Here is a 21,381-nt window from a genome sequence, read left to right on the forward strand (position 1 = left end):
ACACTCTCAGACAGTGCATTCCAGATCCTAAACACTCACTGAACCTGCCTCCACCACACTCTCAGACAGTGCATTCCAGATCCTAAACACTCACTGAACCTACCTCCACCACACTCTCAGGCAGAGCATTCCAGATCCTAAACACGCACTGAACCTGCCTCCACCACACTCTCAGACAGTGCATTCCAGATCCTAAACACTCACTGAACCTGCCTCCACCACACTCTCAGACAGTGCATTCCAGATCCTAAACACACACTGAACCTGCCTCCACCACACTCTCAGACAGTGCATTCCAGATCCTAAACACTCACTGAACCTACCTCCACCACACTCTCAGGCAGAGCATTCCAGATCCTAAACACGCACTGAACCTGCCTCCACCACACTCTCAGACAGTGCATTCCAGATCCTAAACACTCACTGAACCTGCCTCCACCACACTCTCAGGCAGAGCATTCCAGATCCTAAACACGCACTGAACCTGCCTCCACCACACTCTCAGACAGTGCATTCCAGATCCTAAACACTCACTGAACCTGCCTCCACCACACTCTCAGACATTGCATTCCAGATCCTAAACACTCACTGAACCTGCTTCCACCACACTCTCAGACAGTGCATTCCAGATCCTAAACACTCACTGAACCTGCCTCCACCACACTCTCAGACAGTGTATTCCAGATCCTAAACACTCACTGAACCTGCCTCCACCACACTCTCAGACAGTGTATTCCAGATCCTAAACACTCACTGAACCTGCCTCCACCACACTCTCAGACAGTGCATTCCAGATCCTAAACGCTCACTGAACCTGCCTCCACCACACTCTCAGACAGTGCATTCCAGATCCTAAACGCTCACTGAACCTGCCTCCACCACACTCTCGGACAGTGTATTCCAGATCCTAAACGCTCACTGAACCTGCCTCCACCACACTCTCAGACAGTGTATTCCAGATCCTAAACACTCACTGAACCTGCCTCCACCACACTCTCAGACAGTGCATTCCAGATCCTAAACGCTCACTGAACCTGCCTCCACCACACTCTCAGACAGTGCATTCCAGATCCTAAACGCTCACTGAACCTGCCTCCACCACACTCTCGGACAGTGTATTCCAGATCCTAAACACTCACTGAACCTGCCTCCACCACACTCTCAGACAGTGTATTCCAGATCCTAAACACTCACTGAACCTGCCTCCACCACACTCTCAGACAGTGCATTCCAGATCCTAAACGCTCACTGAACCTGCCTCCACCACACTCTCAGACAGTGCATTCCAGATCCTAAACGCTCACTGAACCTGCCTCCACCACACTCTCGGACAGTGTATTCCAGATCCTAAACACTCACTGAACCTGCCTCCACCACACTCTCAGACAGTGTATTCCAGATCCTAAACACTCACTGAACCTGCTTCCACCACACTCTCAGACAGTGCATTCCAGATCCTAAACACTCACTGAACCTGCCTCCACCACACTCTCAGGCAGAGCATTCCAGATCCTAAACACTCACTGAACCTCCCTCCACCACACTCTCAGACAGTGCATTCCTGATCCTAAACACTCACTGAACCTGCCTCCACCACACTCTCAGACAGTGTATTCCAGATCCTAAACACTCACTGAACCTGCCTCCACCACACTCTCAGACAGTGTATTCCAGATCCTAAACACTCACTGAACCTGCCTCCACCACACTCTCAGACAGTGCATTCCAGATCCTAAACACACACTGAACCTGCCTCCACCACACTCTCAGACAGTGCATTCCAGATCCTAAACACTCACTGAACCTGCCTCCACCACACTCTCAGGCAGAGCATTCCAGATGCTAACCACTCACTGAACCTGCCTCCACCACACTCTCAGACAGTGCATTCCAGATCCTAAACACACACTGAACCTGCCTCCACCACACTCTCAGACAGTGTATTCCAGATGCTAACCACTCACTGAACCTGCCTCCACCACACTCTCAGACAGTGCATTCCAGATCCAAAACATATAATATTCCGAGGGGGCTTGACAGGGTAGATGCTGAGAGGATATTTCCCCTCATGGGGGAATCTCGGACTACAGGGCACAGTTTCAAAATAAGAGGTCCGCCTTTTAAGAAGCAGATGAGGAGTTTTTTCTCTCAGAGGGTTGTTAATCTTTGGAATTCTCATCCCCAGAGAGCAGTGGAGGCTGGGTCATTGAATATATTCAAGGCGGAGTTAGAGTTTTGATCCACAAGGGAGTCAAAGGTTATGTGGGGTGGGGGGGGGGGTGCGGTTAGGGTGTGCTGGTGGGGGGCAGACAGGAAAGTAGAGTTAAAGCCACAATCAGATCAGCCATGATCTTATAGAATGGCAGAGCAGGCTCGAGGGGCCAAATGGCCTACTCCTGCTCCTAATTCATATGCTGTTATATTCTTAAGATCTATGCACATGAAACCTCAGAAAACTCTCTTCCTGCATTCTCTTTAGAACTGTACCATTGAGTATATATTGCCTCTCCCTATCCCTTCTGCCAAAATGCATCACCTCACACTTCTCTATATTAAATTCCCTCGCCACTTTTCTGCCCATTCTGCTAGCCTATCGATGTCCTGCTGCAGTCGATTGGTATCATCCTCACTGTCTGACACATCTCTAAGTTTGGTATCCTCGTCAAATTTTGAAATTTTACTCTGTATTCCAATATCGAAGTCATTCCTATATATATCAAAAAAAAGAGTGGTCCCAGTACTGACCCTTGGGCAACACCACTGTCTACCATCCTCCAGTCTGAAAAACAACCATTTACCACGGCTCACTGTTTTCTGTTCTTAAGCCAATTGGACACTGACCCTCCTATTCCATGAGCCTCAATTTTGTTAACCAGCCTTTTATGTGGTTTGTCAAACGCTTTTTAAAATCCATATAGACAACATCCACCATTCCTTTCATCAACCTTCTCTGTTCCCTCATCAAACTGTTCAATTAAATTGACCAAACATGATCTGCCTTTTTACAAATCCATTCTGACGCTCCTTAATTAACTCAAACCTCTCCAAGTGCCTGTTGATTTTTTCCCAGATTATTGCTCCTCAAAACCTTACCCACCGCTGATGTTAAACTACTTTAGTTTAACCGGCCTGTAGTTACTAGGACTGTCCTTACACCCTTTCTTGAATAAGAGGGTCACATTTGCCACTCTCCAATCCTCTGGCACCTCCCTTGTATCTAGCGAAGATTGGAAGATTATGGAAAGCCCTTCGGCTATCTCCACTCCCACTTCCTTTAGAAAGCAGGGATGCAGGTCATCCGGACCAGGGGACTTATCCACTCTAAGCAGAGCCAGTTTTTCCAGTATATCCTGCCTGTCATTTTTTACCCCATCCATTACCTCCACAATCTCAACTCTACCAATATTTTTGTCACCATCCTCTTCCTTACGAAACACCGATACAAAGTACTCATTAAATATTCTTGCCTTGTCCTGTGCCTCTAAGCACATATCATCCGCTTTGTCCCTAATAGGCCACACCCACATCTTACCACCTGCTTACTATTTACATACTGGTAGAAGATTTTTGGGTTAATTTTTATCTTAACAGCCATTCTATTCTCATATTCTCTCTTTACCAACCTTATTTTCCTCTTTACTTCCCTTCTTCTTGTATTTCGTCTGGTTCTCACTTGAACTATTCCCCCTGACATGCAACATATACCCTCTTTTTCTCAATCTCCCTCATCATCCAAGGAGCTCTGTCTTTGGTTTACCCACTTTTCATCCTTGTTGGAATGTACCTAACCTGTACCTGAAGCATCTTCTCCTTAAAGATCACCCATTGTTATGCTACCATTTTTCCAGTCAGTCTTTGGTTCTATTTAACCCTGGCTAGATCCCCTCTCATCCCATTGGAATTAACCCTCTTCCAATTTCAAAGTTCTACTTTCAATTGTTCATTGCTCTTCTCCATTTCTAATCTAAACCTTATGATACAATAATCACTCTTGCCCAAGTGCTCTCCCACAGACACTTGGTCCACCTCATTTCCCAGCACCAGATCCAGCAATGCTTCCTTTCTAGTTGGACCGAGAACATGACGTTCTCCTGAACACATTTCAGAAATTCTTTCCCCTCCTTACCCTTTACTCTGACATTGCCCAAATTGATATTTGATGAATTAACGTCCCTCAATAGCACCATGCTAAACCTGTCTTTGTATTCCTCATAGTCCTTCTTAATGTGCTCCTATTTAATGTGGTACTACATTCTCCTCTAGTACTCTCCAACACTCACACTTTATGCACCTTATTCCTCTTTACTACTTCTATATGTTGGTGCCCATCTCCCTGCCAATTTAGTTTAAACCCACCCCAACCACACTCGTGAACCTCCCATTGGTCCCAGTCCTGTTGAGGTGCAACCCGTCCATGTTGAATAGTTGCTTCTGCCCCAGAACTGGTTCCAATGCCCCAAGAATCTGAAGCCCTCCCTCCTGTACCGTGCTTCAAGCTATACATTGATCCTCCCTAGCTTCCTATTTCTACTCTCGCTAGCACGTGGCACTGGGAGTAATCCAGCGATTACTACCTCCGAGGTCCTACTTTTTAACTTCTTCCCTAGCTCCAGGAAATCTGACTGTCGGACCTCAATACCTGCTCTCTCTATGTCGTTGGCACCAATGTGTACCACAACTTCTGGCTCACTCCCTTCCCCTGCAGAATATTCTGCTCCTTCTCCATGATGTCCTTTACCCTGACACCAGGGAGGCTACACACCAATGTGGACTCACAATGACGGTTACAGAAATCCCTATCTTACCCTGTTACTATGGAATCTCCTATAACGACTGCATTTCTACTCTTTGCTGTTCCCTCCTGTACAGTCCCTTGCCCAGTGGTGCCCTGGTCTGGACTGCACTCCTTCAAGGTGTCGCTACTCCCAGCAATCTCTAAAGCTCGGTACCAGATTGAGAGTGGCATATACCCCAAAGACTCCTGCACTTCCTGCCTCTTCCTACTCTTCCGGATGGCCACCCACCTACTATCCTGAACTCCTACTGCCTGTGGGGTGACCACCTGCTGGAATATACAATCCAGGAAACTCTCCTGCTCCCTGATGCTCCGCAGTGACTTGAATTGCTACTCAAGCTCGGAAATCCTGAGCTCAATCTGGAGCAGATGGAAATGCTTCCAACACACCTGGTCCCCCAAGACATAGGAAGTGTCCTGAAGTTCCCACATGGTACAGGAATTGCAGCAATGGTCTCAGCTTTCCATCCATGATCTGAAAAAAAAACCCTATTTCCTCTTTTAAAATCTGTTTAGTAGCTTGCTTAACTATTAATTTTGATTACAGTCTCCAGACCTGCTCTGTGCGAATACTCTTACTACTAACTCACTTGCTGTTATACTTACCCCACTGGTATTGATAATACTTTAATTTTTTTTTACCTTGCTCCCGATGCTCAGACTCACTCTGCTCTGTCACTGAATCATAGAAAGTTTAACACAGAAAGAGGCCACTTGGCCCATCGTGTCTGTGTCGGCCGAAAAACGATCCACCTATTCTAATCCCACCTTCCAGCATTTGGTCCGTAGCCCTGCAGATTACAGCACTTGAGGTGTATATCCAGACTCCTTTTGAATGAGTTGAGGGTCTGTACCTTACCTACCCTTTCAGGCAGTGTTTTTCCTTATCTCCCCTCTAATTTTTCTACCAATCACTTTCAATCTATGCCCCCTCATCACTGACCTCTCTGCTAAGGTGAATAGACCCTTCACCTCCACTCTATCCAGGCCCTTCACAATTTTGTACATTTCAATCAGATCTCCCCTCAGCCTTCTCTGTTCCAAGGAGAACAACCCCAGCCTATCCAATCTTTCCTCATAGCTGCATTTTTCCAGTCCTGAAAACATCCTCACAAATCTCCGCTGTACCCTCTCTAGTGCAATTACATCCTTTCTGTAACGAGGTGACCAGAACTGCACACAGTACTCAAGTTGTGGCCTAACTAATGAGTTATACAGTTCCAGCATAACCTCCCTGCTCTTATATTCTACACCTCGACTAATAAAGGAAAGGATTCCATATGCCTTTTTAACCACCTTATCAACCTCTCCTGCTACCTTCAGGGATCTGTGGACATTCACTCCAAGGTCCCTCACTTCCTCTACACTTCTCAGTATTTTCCCATTAATCGTGTATTCCTTTGCCTCGTTTGACCTCCCAAATGCATCACCTCACACTTCTCCAAGTTGAATTCCATTTGCCACATTTCTGCCCATCTGACCAGACCATCAATATCTTCCTGCAGCTACAGCTATCCTCCTCGCTATCTACCACATGGCCAATCTCAGTGTCATCCGCAAACTTATTACTCATGCCCCCTACATTTACATCCAAATTCTAATATGGACCACGAAAAGCAGGGGACTCAGTACTGAGCCCTGTGGAACGCCACTGGAAACAGCCCTCCAGTTAAAGGTCTGTAAAGGAAACCCGACCGAGCCCGTATGCTGGACCCAGAGGTGCGACCCGATCCGAACCAGACGCATGTCGTCGGGTCCTGTCAGGGTCGGGTCAGGTAGCAGGCCTGTGCATCAGTACAGGCCTGCTACCTGACCCGACCCCAACAGGACCCATGTGTTGGGTACGGGTTGGGACGGGTTGCACTTCCGGGTCTAGCATTCGGTCTCTGTCGGGTTTCTTTTGCAAACTTTTACCTCACATATAACGCTATGCAACAGGGCATTGCAGTGCCTTACTTCCAGTCACTAAAACACCCGTCAACAATTATCTTTTGTTTCCTGCCACTGAGCCAATTTTGTATCCACCTTGCTGCATTTCCCTGGATCCCATGGGATTTTAATCTTTTAACCAGTCTGCCATGTGGAAACTTGTCAAAAGCCTTGCTAAAATCCATGTAGACCACTTCAACTGCACTACCCTCATCTATCTTCCTTGTTACCTCCCCAAAAATTCAATTAAGTTGGTCAAACAAGATCTTCCCTGAACAAATCCATGCTGACTATCCTTGATTAACCTGTGCCTTTCCAAGTGACAGTTTATCTTGTCTCTCAGAATAGATTCCAATAATCTTCCCACTACTGACTATTTGTCAGTTCCGAAGAAGGGTCACTGACCCGAAACGTTAACTCTGCTTCTCTTTCCACAGATGCTGCCAGACCTGCTGAGTGAATCCAGCATTTCTTGTTTTTGTTCCCACTACTGAAGTTAGACTTACTGGCCTGTAATTAGTCAGTCCACTCTTCGCTCCTTTTTAAACCGAGGTACAATGTTAGCAGTTCTCCAATCCTCCGGCACCACACCTGTATCCAGTGAGGACGGAAAAATGATGATACTCCCACAGTCTCACTCTCTCTGTCTCCTACTGACTCCCTGCCACTGCTTGTATCTATATTCAGATGGAGAATCAACGTGTTTACGTACCCACCTTCTCCACGCCCTCCCCACTACCCCAATATTCCAATATAACACACCCCCTCCCCTTTAGCCACTGTGCATGTCCCAGATCTCTGAAAGTGTTATTAAATTTGATCTCATACCCTACTAATTTTTTCTTTTCTTATATCTTTTGGACTGAAGTGGAATTTCACTGTAAAGAAGATATCAGGGAGAAAGAGTACAACACAGCCTGTATAGCACAGGATGCAGCTGGATACCAGGTTACAATGGGATTACAGATCTATCAGAACCAGGGCCAGGGTCAGGGCCAGGGAAGCTTTGCGAAGAGGTGCAGAATATCTGGCAGTTTTCCTCCTTCCCCATTACGCAGCTTTCATCCAACTACTCCAGAGAGTGACAATCTAACCCCACAGCCCACTCGTCCCAGTCCCAAGACCCCATTAGATCAAAACTACTAATTGTCTTGTTTCTGGAAGTGAGTTTGTAAAACGTGTTGGGAACCCACAGCCATGTGAACAGAACTTACAAGCAAATCAGATGTGTAAATCTACACGATTAGACATACAAATCAATATTACCTCCTGGAACCCAGTGGTGCTGGTTAGAGACAGGTCTGCAGGGGTTTCGTGTTCCTTCCCAGCACTTCTCTTCAATTGCTCTCCATTCAGCTACAAAAGCTCATGGAATTCCTGTTAAATTCCCCTCTTATTCTTACAGACAGCTGGCTCAGGCTCCCACTCGACTCTGTACTGTGTAAAAGAAAAAGACTTGCAGTTACATGACCAACAGACATTTACAGCTAATGAAGTATTTTTCAAAGTGTAGTTAATCTAATGAGACCAGTCTTGAGAATGGGACATTATCAGCTAACACACATCTCCCAGCATGCCCATCAGTGGAATTTGCTACTCTCTCCCAGTCTGGCCCGTGATCTCACTGTGGGAGCCTTGCCAAAAGGAACAGGAGGGATTCAAATTGTGGTGTGGATTTTTCTCAGCAGAGAATGGAACAGTGTGGTTGGATGTTGCTGGTCACTCTGAGACAGCCATCCTGGGTTTGGTTGCCTTGGCCTATGGGTTTTCTTTAGAGATGAATCAGCAGAACACTGAGTCAGGTACATGGTTATTTCCTGTCTCACTGCCCAAATATCCCAGTGATGTGTCAGTATCAGAGAACTTTCAGAATAAGAAACGCAAAAGACATGAGAAGGGAGAAGATATCGCAGCAAACAGAGCAGCCTAGGAAACAAACAAACTAACCAGAAAGTAGCTAACATGAGAGCACAGGGTTTGACATTGAAACTTCATGGAGTTAACATTGCTGCTCCTCCGATTGAGGGAAAAGTACATAAAAAACTGAGGAAATTTAAAAACTGAAAGGACAAAATTGGGAGTGAATTTTAGGAGGTCTCCAGATTGCTGGGATACATTGAATGTTTACATTAAAAATGATGTATTCAGGATCATTCTAAACACATTTATGTCTTACAGTTGATTGTTTTTCCTGGTTTTAGATTTTAAAAAATCTAAGTGACATTTAGGTTTTTGATGGATCACATTTCCACTGGGGAAGATGCTCACTGCTGTGATCAATAATTGAAGGTGGGCCTGACAAGATGCACAGGACCCTCAAATAAAATATTCACCCCTTTAAATAATCCCCAGGTGCACTCCTGGCACCAGTGCATCTGCTGTATCTGATATGGCAGCTGGAAAGAGAGCACAACTCCTGCCCATTATACTGGGACCTTAATAGGTCAACAGCCTCATGTTAGGCTGGGGAAGTCAGATTGAAGGATATTGAGAGAAACTGGGATTGAAGAATATGGAGGGGGCCTTTGACAAGGTCCCTCATGGCAGACTGGTACAAAAGGTGAAGTCACACGGGATCAGAGGTGAGCTGGCAAGATGGATACAGAACTGGCTCAGTCATAAAAGACAGAGGGTAGCAGTGTAAGGTGCTTTTCTGAATGGAGGGCTGTGACTAGTAGTGTTCCGCAGGGATCAGTGCTGGGACCTTTGCTGTTTATAGTATACATAAATGATTTGGAGGAAAATGCAGCTGGTTTGATTAGCAAGTTTGGTGGAGTTGTGGATAATGATGAGGATTGTCAGAGGATACAGCAGGATATAGATCGGTTGGAGACTTGGGCGGAGAAATGACAGATGGAGTTTAATCCGGACAAATGTGAGGTAATACATTTTGGAAGGTCTAATGCAGGTGGGAAGTATACAGTAAATGGCAGAACCCTTAGGAGTATTGACAGGCAGAGAGATCTGGGCGTACAGGTCCACAGGTCACTGAAAGTGGCAATTCAGGTGGATAAGGTAGTCAAGAAGGCATACGGCATGCTTGCCCTAATTGGTCGGGGCATAGAGTATAAAAATTGGCAAGTCATGCTGCAGCTGTACAGAACTTTAGTTAGGCCACACTTAGAATATTGCGTGCAATTCTGGTCGCCACACTACCAAAAGGATGTGGAGGCTTTGGAGAGGGTACAGAAGAGGTTTACCAGGATGTTGCCTGGTCTGGAGGGCATTAGCTATGAGGAGAGGTTGGATAAACTCGGATTGTTTTCACTGGAACGACGGAGGTGGAGGGGCGACATGATAGAGGTTTACAAAGTTATGAATGGCATGGACAGAGTGGATAGTCAGAAGCTTTTTCCCAGGGTGGAAGAGTCAGTTATGAGGGGACATAGGTTTAAGGTGCAAGGGGCAAAGTTTAGAGGGGATGTGCAAGGCAAGTTCTTTACACAGAGGGTGGTGAGTGCCTGGAACTTGCTGCCGGGGGAGGTGGTGGAAGCAGGTACAATAGCGACGTTTAAGAGGCATCTTGACAAATACATGAATAGGAGGGAATAGAGGGATATGGACCCCGGAAGTGCAGAAGGTTTTAGTTTAGGCAGGCAAAACGATTGACGCAGGCTTGGAGGGCCGAGTGGCCTGTTCCTGTGCTGCACTGTTCTTTGTTCTTTGTTCTTTGTTGAGAGAAACTGGGATTGAGGAATATTGAGAGAAGGTTGAACTGAGGGATATGGTAAGAAACTGGGATAGAGAGAGACAGTGATAAGGCGGGGGTAATCTATGAAAAATGGAGTGTCTTGTATCCAAGAGTTTCCAAATTTGAAGCTTTCTGTAACCATAGAAAATGGTGACCATGATTCTTGAAGACCGTTTGCAGCCTCATTCTCAGTATCTGAATAAGGGACAAAAAGCTGAAGAGTTTAGGAAAACACTGTGTAATTCTTCTCATCCTTTAACCAAAGGCAAATTGCAGGGTCACATCTCTTGAGATGAGTGAACAGAGCCCAGAGTGGCAGTCAAGCCTGGGGCCTTCTGGTCTATATGGCTTTGTACTCCTGATGTGGTCGAACGAGAACTTTGTACAGCTGTAGCATAACTTCTCATTATATTCTAGCCCACTAGTTAGAAAGGCTACCATTCCATTCGACTCTCATTATTTTTTGTACCCGACTGCTACATTTTATTGATCTGTGCAATTGCATTCAAAATCTCTTTGGAACCCCACTGCTCCTAGATTTTCACCATTTTAATAAATATTGAATCATAAAAATGGTTAGAGCACAGAATGAGGCCATTTGGACCATCATTTCCGTCCTGGCTTTCTGCAAGAGCAACTCACCTTGTCCCACTCCACCGCGTCTTCCCCACAGACCTGCAATTTTTTCTATTAAGATAATTATCCAATTCCGTTATGAAAACCTTGATTGAACCTGACTCCACCACACTCTCAGACAGTGCATTCCAGATCCTAAACACTCACTGAACCTGCTTCCACCACACTCTCAGACAGTGCATTCCAGATCCTAAACACTCACTGAACCTACCTCCACCACACTCTCAGACAGTGCATTCCAGATCCTAAACACTCACTGAACCTGCCTCCACCACACTCTCAGACAGAGCATTCCAGATCCTAAACACTCACTGAACCTGCCTCCACCACACTCTCAGACAGTGCATTCCAGATCCTAAACACTCACTGAACCTGCCTCCACCACTCTCTCAGACAGTGCATTCCAGATCCTAAACACTCACTGAACCTGCCTCCACCACACTCTCAGACAGTGCATTCCAGATCCTAAACACTCACTGAACCTGCCTCCACCACACTCTCAGACAGTGCATTCCAGATCCTAAACACTCACTGAACCTGCCTCCACCACACTCTCAGACAGTGCATTCCAGATCCTAAACACTCACTGAACCTACCTCCACCACACTCTCAGACAGTGCATTCCAGATCCTAAACACTCACTGAACCTACCTCCACCACACTCTCAGACAGTGCATTCCAGATCCTAAACACTCACTGAACCTGCCTCCACCACACTCTCAGGCAGAGCATTCCAGATCCTCAACACTCACTGAACCTGCCTCCACCACACTCTCAGGCAGAGCATTCCAGATCCTAAACACTCACTGAACCTGCCTCCACCACACTCTCAGACAGTGCATTCCAGATCCTAAACACTCACTGAACCTGCCTCCACCACACTCTCAGACAGTGCATTCCAGATCCTAAACACACACTGAACCTGCCTCCACCACACTCTCAGACATTGCATTCCAGATCCTAAACACTCGCTGAACCTGCCTCCACCACACTCTCAGACAGTGCATTCCAGATCCTAAACACTCACTGAACCTGCCTCCACCACACTCTCAGACAGTGCATTCCCGATCCTAAACACTCACTGAACCTGCCTCCACCACACTCTCAGACAGTGCGTTCCAGATCCTAAACACTCACTGAACCTACCTCCACCACACTCTCAGACAGTGCATTCCAGATCCTAAACACTCACTGAACCTGCCTCCACCACACTCTCAGGCAGTGCACTCCAGATCCTAAACACTCACTGAACCTGCCTCCACCACACTCTCAGACAGTGCGTTCCAGATCCTAAACACTCACTGAACCTGCCTCCACCACACTCTCAGACAGTGCATTCCAGATCCTAAACACTCACTGAACCTGCCTCCACCACACTCTCAGACAGTGCATTCCAGATCCTAAACACTCACTGAACCTGCCTCCACCACACTCTCAGACAGTGTATTCCAGATCCTAAACACTCACTGAACCTACCTCCACCACACTCTCAGACAGTGCATTCCAGATCCTAAACACTCACTGAACCTGCCTCCACCACACTCTCAGGCAGTGCACTCCAGATCCTAAACACTCACTGAACCTGCCTCCACCACACTCTCAGACAGTGCGTTCCAGATCCTAAACACTCACTGAACCTGCCTCCACCACACTCTCAGACAGTGCATTCCAGATCCTAAACACTCACTGAACCTGCCTCCACCACACTCTCAGACAGTGTATTCCAGATCCTAAACACTCACTGAACCTACCTCCACCACACTCTCAGACAGTGCATTCCAGATCCTAAACACTCACTGAACCTGCCTCCACCACACTCTCAGGCAGTGCACTCCAGATCCTAAACACTCACTGAACCTGCCTCCACCACACTCTCAGACAGTGCATTCCAGATCCTAAACACTCACTGAACCTGCCTCCACCACACTCTCAGGCAGAGCATTCCAGATCCTAAACACTCACTGAACCTGCCTCCACCACACTCTCAGACAGTGCATTCCAGATCCTAAACACTCACTGAACCTGCCTCCACCACACTCTCAGACAGTGCATTTCAGATCCTAAACACTCACTGAACCTGCCTCCACCACACTCTCAGACAGTGCATTCCAGATCCTAAACACTCACTGAACCTGCCTCCACCACTCTCTCATACAGTGCATTCCAGATCCTAAACACTCACTGAACCTACCTCCACCACACTCTCAGACAGTGCATTCCAGATCCTAAACACTCACTGAACCTGCCTCCACCACACTCTCAGACAGTGCATTCCAGATCCTAAACACTCACTGAACCTGCCTCCACCACACTCTCAGACAGTGCATTCCAGATCCTAAACACTCACTGAACCTGCCTCCACCACTCTCTCAGACAGTGCATTCCAGATCCTAAACACTCACTGAACCTGCCTCCACCACACTCTCAGGCAGAGCATTCCAGATCCTAAACACTCACTGAACCTGCCTCCACCACACTCTCAGACAGTGCATTCCAGATCCTAAACACTCACTGAACCTGCCTCCACCACACTCTCAGACAGTGCATTCCAGATCCTAAACGCTCACTGAACCTGCCTCCACCACACTCTCAGACAGTGTATTCCAGATCCTAAACACTCACTGAACCTGCCTCCACCACACTCTCAGACAGAGCATTCCAGATCCTAAACCCTCACTGAACCTGCCTCCACCACACTCTCAGGCAGAGCATTCCAGATCCTAAACACTCACTGAACCTGCCTCCACCACACTCTCAGACAGTGCATTCCAGATCCTAAACACTCACTGAACCTGCCTCCACCACACTCTCAGACAGTGCATTCCAGATCCAAAACATATAATATTCCGAGGGGGCTTTACAGGGTAGATGCTGAGAGGATATTTCCCCTCATGGGGGAATCTCGGACTACAGGGCACAGTTTCAAAATAAGAGGTCCGCATTTTAAGAAGCAGATGAGGAGTTTTTTCTCTCAGAGGGTTGTTAATCTTTGGAATTCTCTTCCCCAGAGAGCAGTGGAGGCTGGGTCATTGAATATATTCAAGGCGGAGTTAGAGTTTTGATCCACAAGGGAGTCAAAGGTTATGTGGGGTGGGGGGGGGGGGTGCGGTTAGGGTGTGGTGGTGGGGGGCAGACAGGAAAGTAGAGTTAAAGCCACAATCAGATCAGCCATGATCTTATAGAATGGCAGAGCAGGCTCGAGGGGCCAAATGGCCTACTCCTGCTCCTAATTCATATGCTGTTATATTCTTAAGATCTATGCACATGAAACCTCAGAAAACTCTCTTCCTGCATTCTCTTTAGAACTGTACCATTGAGTATATATTGCCTCTCCCTATCCCTTCTGCCAAAATGTATCACCTCACACTTCTCTATATTAAATTCCCTCGCCACTTTTCTGCCCATTCTGCTAGCCTATCGATGTCCTGCTGCAGTCGATTGGTATCATCCTCACTGTCTGACACATCTCTAAGTTTGGTATCCTCGTCAAATTTTGAAATTTTACTCTGTATTCCAATATCGAAGTCATTCCTATATATATCAAAAAAAAGAGTGGTCCCAGTACTGACCCTTGGGCAACACCACTGTCTACCATCCTCCAGTCAGAAAAACAACCATTTACCACGACTCACTGTTTTCTGTTCTTAAGCCAATTGGACACTGACCCTCCTATTCCATGAGCCTCAATTTTGTTAACCAGCCTTTTATGTGGTTTGTCAAACGCTTTTTAAAATCCATATAGACAACATCCACCCATTCCTTTCATCAACCTTCTCTGTTACTTCATCAAGCTGTTCAATTAAATTGACCAAACATGATCTGCCTTTTTACAAATCCATTCTGACGCTCCTTAATTAACTCAAACCTCTCCAAGTGCCTGTTGATTTTTTCCCAGATTATTGCTCCTCAAAACCTTACCCACCGCTGATGTTAAACTACTTTAGTTTAACCGGCCTGTAGTTACTAGGACTGTCCTTACACCCTTTCTTGAATAAGAGGGTCACATTTGCCACTCTCCAATCTTCTGGCACCTCCCTTGTATCTAGCGAAGATTGGAAGATTATGGAAAGCCCTTCGGCTATCTCCACTCCCACTTCCTTTAGAAAGCAGGGATGCAGGTCATCCGGACCAGGGGACTTATCCACTCTAAGCAGAGCCAGTTTTTCCAGTATATCCTGCCTGTCATTTTTTACCCCATCCATTACCTCCACAATCTTAACTCTACCAATATTTTTGTCACCATCCTCTTCCTTACGAAACACCGATACAAAGTACTCATTAAATATTCTTGCCTTGTCCTGTGCCTCTAAGCACATATCATCCGCTTTGTCCCTAATAGGCCACACCCACATCTTACCACCTGCTTACTATTTACATACTGGTAGAAGATTTTTGGGTTAATTTTTATCTTAACAGCCATTCTATTCTCATATTCTCTCTTTACCAACCTTATTTTCCTCTTTACTTCCCTTCTTCTTGTATTTCGTCTGGTTCTCACTTGAACTATTCCCCCTGACATGCAACATATACCCTCTTTTTCTCAATCTCCCTCATCATCCAAGGAGCTCTGTCTTTGGTTTACCCACTTTTCATCCTTGTTGGAATGTACCTAACCTGTACCTGAAGCATCTTCTCCTTAAAGATCACCCATTGTTCTGCTACCATTTTTCCAGTCAGTCTTTGGTTCTATTTAACCCTGGCTAGATCCCCTCTCATCCCATTGGAATTAACCCTCTTCCAATTTCAAAGTTCTACTTTCAATTGTTCATTGCTCTTCTCCATTTCTAATCTAAACCTTATGATACAATGATCACTCTTGCCCAAGTGCTCTCCCACAGACACTTGGTCCACCTCATTTCCCAGCACCAGATCCAGCAATGCTTCCTTTCTAGTTGGACCGAGAACATGACGTTCTCCTGAACACATTTCAGAAATTCTTTCCCCTCCTTACCCTTTACTCTGACATTGCCCAAATTGATATTTGATGAATTAACGTCCCTCAATAGCACCATGCTAAACCTGTCTTTGTATTCCTCATAGTCCTTCTTAATGTGCTCCTATTTAATGTGGTACTACATTCTCCTCTAGTACTCTCCAACACTCACACTTTATGCACCTTATTCCTCTTTACTACTTCTATATGTTGGTGCCCATCTCCCTGCCAATTTAGTTTAAACCCACCCCAACCACACTCGTGAACCTCCCATTGGTCCCAGTCCTGTTGAGGTGCAACCCGTCCATGTTGAATAGTTGCTTCTGCCCCAGAACTGGTTCCAATGCCCCAAGAATCTGAAGCCCTCCCTCCTGTACCGTGCTTCAAGCTATACATTGATCCTCCCTAGCTTCCTATTTCTACTCTCGCTAGCACGTGGCACTGGGAGTAATCCAGCGATTACTACCTCCGAGGTCCTACTTTTTAACTTCTTCCCTAGCTCCAGGAAATCTGACTGTCGGACCTCAATACCTGCTCTCTCTATGTCGTTGGCACCAATGTGTACCACAACTTCTGGCTCACTCCCTTCCCCTGCAGAATATTCTGCTCCTTCTCCATGATGTCCTTTACCCTGACACCAGGGAGGCTACACACCAATGTGGACTCACAATGACGGTTACAGAAATCCCTATCTTACCCTGTTACTATGGAATCTCCTATAACGACTGCATTTCTACTCTTTGCTGTTCCCTCCTGTACAGTCCCTTGCCCAGTGGTGCCCTGGTCTGGACTGCACTCCTTCAAGGTGTCGCTACTCCCAGCAATCTCTAAAGCTCGGTACCAGATTGAGAGTGGCATATACCCCAAAGACTCCTGCACTTCCTGCCTCTTCCTACTCTTCCGGATGGCCACCCACCTACTATCCTGAACTCCTACTGCCTGTGGGGTGACCACCTGCTGGAATATACAATCCAGGAAACTCTCCTGCTCCCTGATGCTCCGCAGTGACTTGAATTGCTACTCAAGCTCGGAAATCCTGAGCTCAATCTGGAGCAGATGGAAATGCTTCCAACACACCTGGTCCCCCAAGACATAGGAAGTGTCCTGAAGTTCCCACATGGTACAGGAATTGCAGCAATGGTCTCAGCTGTTCATCCATGATCTGAAAAAAAAACCCTATTTCCTCTTTTAAAATCTGTTTAGTAGCTTGCTTAACTATTAATTTTGATTACAGTCTCCAGACCTGCTCTGTGCGAATACTCTTACTACTAACTCACTTGCTGTTATACTTACCCCACTGGTATTGATAATACTTTAATTTTTTTTTACCTTGCTCCCGATGCTCAGACTCACTCTGCTCTGTCACTGAATCATAGAAAGTTTAACACAGAAAGAGGCCACTTGGCCCATCGTGTCTGTGTCGGTCGAAAAACGATCCACCTATTCTAATCCCACCTTCCAGCATTTGGTCCGTAGCCCTGCAGATTACAGTACTTGAGGTGTATATCCAGACTCCTTTTGAATGAGTTGAGGGTCTGTACCTTACCTACCCTTTCAGGCAGTGTTTTTCCTTATCTCCCCTCTAATTTTTCTACCAATCACTTTCAATCTATGCCCCCTCATCACTGACCTCTCTGCTAAGGTGAATAGACCCTTCACCTCCACTCTATCCAGGCCCTTCACAATTTTGTACATTTCAATCAGATCTCCCCTCAGCCTTCTCTGTTCCAAGGAGAACAACCCCAGCCTATCCAATCTTTCCTCATAGCTGCATTTTTCCAGTCCTGAAAACATCCTCACAAATCTCCGCTGTACCCTCTCTAGTGCAATTACATCCTTTCTGTAACGAGGTGACCAGAACTGCACACAGTACTCAAGTTGTGGCCTAACTAATGAGTTATACAGTTCCAGCATAACCTCCCTGCTCTTATATTCTACACCTCGACTAATAAAGGAAAGGATTCCATATGCCTTTTTAACCACCTTATCAACCTCTCCTGCTACCTTCAGGGATCTGTGGACATTCACTCCAAGGTCCCTCACTTCCTCTACACTTCTCAGTATTTTCCCATTAATCTTGTATTCCTTTGCCTCGTTTGACCTCCCAAATGCATCACCTCACACTTCTCCAGGTTGAATTCCATTTGCCACATTTCTGCCCATCTGACCAGACCATCAATATCTTCCTGCAGCTACAGCTATCCTCCTCGCTATCTACCACATGGCCAATCTCAGTGTCATCCGCAAACTTATTACTCATGCCCCCTACATTTACATCCAAATTCTAATATGGACCACGAAAAGCAGGGGACTCAGTACTGAGCCCTGTGGAACGCCACTGGAAACAGCCCTCCAGTTAAAGGTCTGTAAAGGAAACCCGACCGAGCCCGTATGCTGGACCCAGAGGTGCGACCCGATCCGAACCAGACGCATGTCGTCGGGTCCTGTCAGGGTCGGGTCAGGTAGCAGGCCTGTGCATCAGTACAGGCCTGCTACCTGACCCGACCCCAACAGGACCCATGTGTTGGGTACGGGTTGGGACGGGTTGCACTTCCGGGTCTAGCATTCGGTCTCTGTCGGGTTTCTTTTGCAGACCTTTACCTCACATATAACGCTATGCAACAGGGCATTGCAGTGCCTTACTTCCAGTCACTAAAACACCCGTCAACAATTATCTTTTGTTTCCTGCCACTGAGCCAATTTTGTATCCACCTTGCTGCATTTCCCTGGATCCCATGGGATTTTAATCTTTTAACCAGTCTGCCATGTGGAAACTTGTCAAAAGCCTTGCTAAAATCCATGTAGACCACTTCAACTGCACTACCCTCATCTATCTTCCTTGTTACCTCCCCAAAAATTCAATTAAGTTGGTCAAACAAGATCTTCCCTGAACAAATCCATGCTGACTATCCTTGATTAACCTGTGCCTTTCCAAGTGACAGTTTATCTTGTCTCTCAGAATAGATTCCAATAATCTTCCCACTACTGAAGTTAGACTTACTGGCCTGTAATTAGTCAGTCCACTCTTCGCTCCTTTTTAAACCGAGGTACAATGTTAGCAGTTCTCCAATCCTCCGGCACCACACCTGTATCCAGTGAGGACGGAAAAATGATGATACTCCCACAGTCTCACTCTCTCTGTCTCCTACTGACTCCCTGCCACTGCTTGTATCTATATTCAGATGGAGAATCAACGTGTTTACGTACCCACCTTCTCCACGCCCTCCCCACTACCCCAATATTCCAATATAACACACCCCCTCCCCTTTAGCCACTGTGCATGTCCCAGATCTCTGAAAGTGTTATTAAATTTGATCTCATACCCTACTAATTTTTTCTTTTCTTATATCTTTTGGACTGAAGTGGAATTTCACTGTAAAGAAGATATCAGGGAGAAAGAGTACAACACAGCCTGTATAGCACAGGATGCAACTGGATACCAGGTTACAATGGGATTACAGATCTATCAGAACCAGGGTCAGGGCCAGGGCCAGGGTCAGGGCCAGGGAAGCTTTGCGAAGAGGTGCAGAATATCTGGCAGTTTTCCTCCTTCCCCATTACGCAGCTTTCATCCAACTACTCCAGAGAGTGACAATCTAACCCCACAGCCCACTCGTCCCAGTCCCAAGACCCCATTAGATCAAAACTACTAATTGTCTTGTTTCTGGAAGTGAGTTTGTAAAACGTGTTGGGAACCCACAGCCATGTGAACAGAACTTACAAGCAAATCAGATGTGTAAATCTACACGATTAGACATACAAATCAATATTACCTCCTGGAACCCAGTGGTGCTGGTTAGAGACAGGTCTGCAGGGGTTTCGTGTTCCTTCCCAGCACTTCTCTTCAATTGCTCTCCATTCAGCTACAAAAGCTCATGGAATTCCTGTTAAATTCCCCTCTTATTCTTACAGACAGCTGGCTCAGGCTCCCACTCGACTCTGTACTGTGTAAAAGAAAAAGACTTGCAGTTACATGACCAACAGACATTTACAGCTAATGAAGTATTTTTCAAAGTGTAGTTAATCTAATGAGACCAGTCTTGAGAATGGGACATTATCAGCTAACACACATCTCCCAGCATGCCCATCAGTGGAATTTGCTACTCTCTCCCAGTCTGGCCCGTGATCTCACTGTGGGAGCCTTGCCAAAAGGAACAGGAGGGATTCAAATTGTGGTGTGGATTTTTCTCAGCAGAGAATGGAACAGTGTGGTTGGATGTTGCTGGTCACTCTGAGACAGCCATCCTGGGTTTGGTTGCCTTGGCCTATGGGTTTTCTTTGGAGATGAATCAGCAGAACACTGAGTCAGGTACATGGTTATTTCCTGTCTCACTGCCCAAATATCCCAGTGATGTGTCAGTATCAGAGAACTTTCAGAATAAGAAACGCAAAAGACATGAGAAGGGAGAAGATATCGCAGCAAACAGAGCAGCCTAGGAAACAAACAAACTAACCAGAAAGTAGCTAACATGAGAGCACAGGGTTTGACATTGAAACTTCATGGAGTTAACATTGCTGCTCCTCCGATTGAGGGAAAAGTACATAAAAAACTGAGGAAATTTAAAAACTGAAAGGACAAAATTGGGAGTGAATTTTAGGAGGTCTCCAGATTGCTGGGATACATTGAATGTTTACATTAAAAATGATGTATTCAGGATCATTCTAAACACATTTATGTCTTACAGTTGATTGTTTTTCCTGGTTTTAGATTTTAAAAAATCTAAGTGACATTTAGGTTTTTGATGGATCACATTTCCACTGGGGAAGATGCTCACTGCTGTGATCAATAATTGAAGGTGGGCCTGACAAGATGCACAGGACCCTCAAATAAAATATTCACCCCTTTAAATAATCCCCAGGTGCACTCCTGGCACCAGTGCATCTGCTGTATCTGATATGGCAGCTGGAAAGAGAGCACAACTCCTGCCCATTATACTGGGACCTTAATAGGTCAACAGCCTCATGTTAGGCTGGGGAAGTCAGATTGAAGGATATTGAGAGAAACTGGGACTGAAGGATATGGAGGGGGCCTTTGACAAGGTCCCTCATGGCAGACTGGTACAAAAGGTGAAGTCACACGGGATCAGAGGTGAGCTGGCAAGATGGATACAGAACTGGCTCAGTCATAAAAGACAGAGGGTAGCAGTGGAAGGTGCTTTTCTGAATGGAGGGCTGTGACTAGTAGTGTTCCGCAGGGATCAGTGCTGGGACCTTTGCTGTTTATAGTATACATAAATGATTTGGAGGAAAATGCAGCTGGTTTGATTAGCAAGTTTGGTGGAGTTGTGGATAATGATGAGGATTGTCAGAGGATACAGCAGGATATAGATCGGTTGGAGACTTGGGCGGAGAAATGACAGATGGAGTTTAATCCGGACAAATGTGAGGTAATACATT

At 46.1% G+C, this 21,381-nt stretch overlaps 1 protein-coding gene across 3 annotated transcripts in view; it reads right to left on the reverse strand.

The window, feature by feature from the left end:
- Positions 1–20,038, reverse strand: part of LOC137359978 (putative leucine-rich repeat-containing protein DDB_G0290503) — a 35,193-nt gene extending 15,155 nt beyond the window's left edge. Inside the window, exons 1-2 of one of the 3 annotated variants that reach the window (XM_068025571.1) lie at positions 19,758–20,038; positions 7,991–8,156 (exon numbers count right to left, since the gene is read on the reverse strand). The gene's annotated coding sequence lies outside the window, so the exon portion shown is untranslated. Of the gene's footprint in view, positions 1–7,990; positions 8,162–18,985; positions 19,158–19,757 lie in introns of those variants that run through there. The other 2 variants (XM_068025570.1, XM_068025572.1) reach the window with 2 other exon arrangements.
- Positions 20,039–21,381: the final 1,343 nt, after the last annotated feature.

This window comes from Heterodontus francisci, unplaced genomic scaffold, assembly GCF_036365525.1.
Source record: "Heterodontus francisci isolate sHetFra1 unplaced genomic scaffold, sHetFra1.hap1 HAP1_SCAFFOLD_410, whole genome shotgun sequence".
NCBI classification, from domain to species: Eukaryota; Metazoa; Chordata; class Chondrichthyes; order Heterodontiformes; family Heterodontidae; genus Heterodontus; species Heterodontus francisci.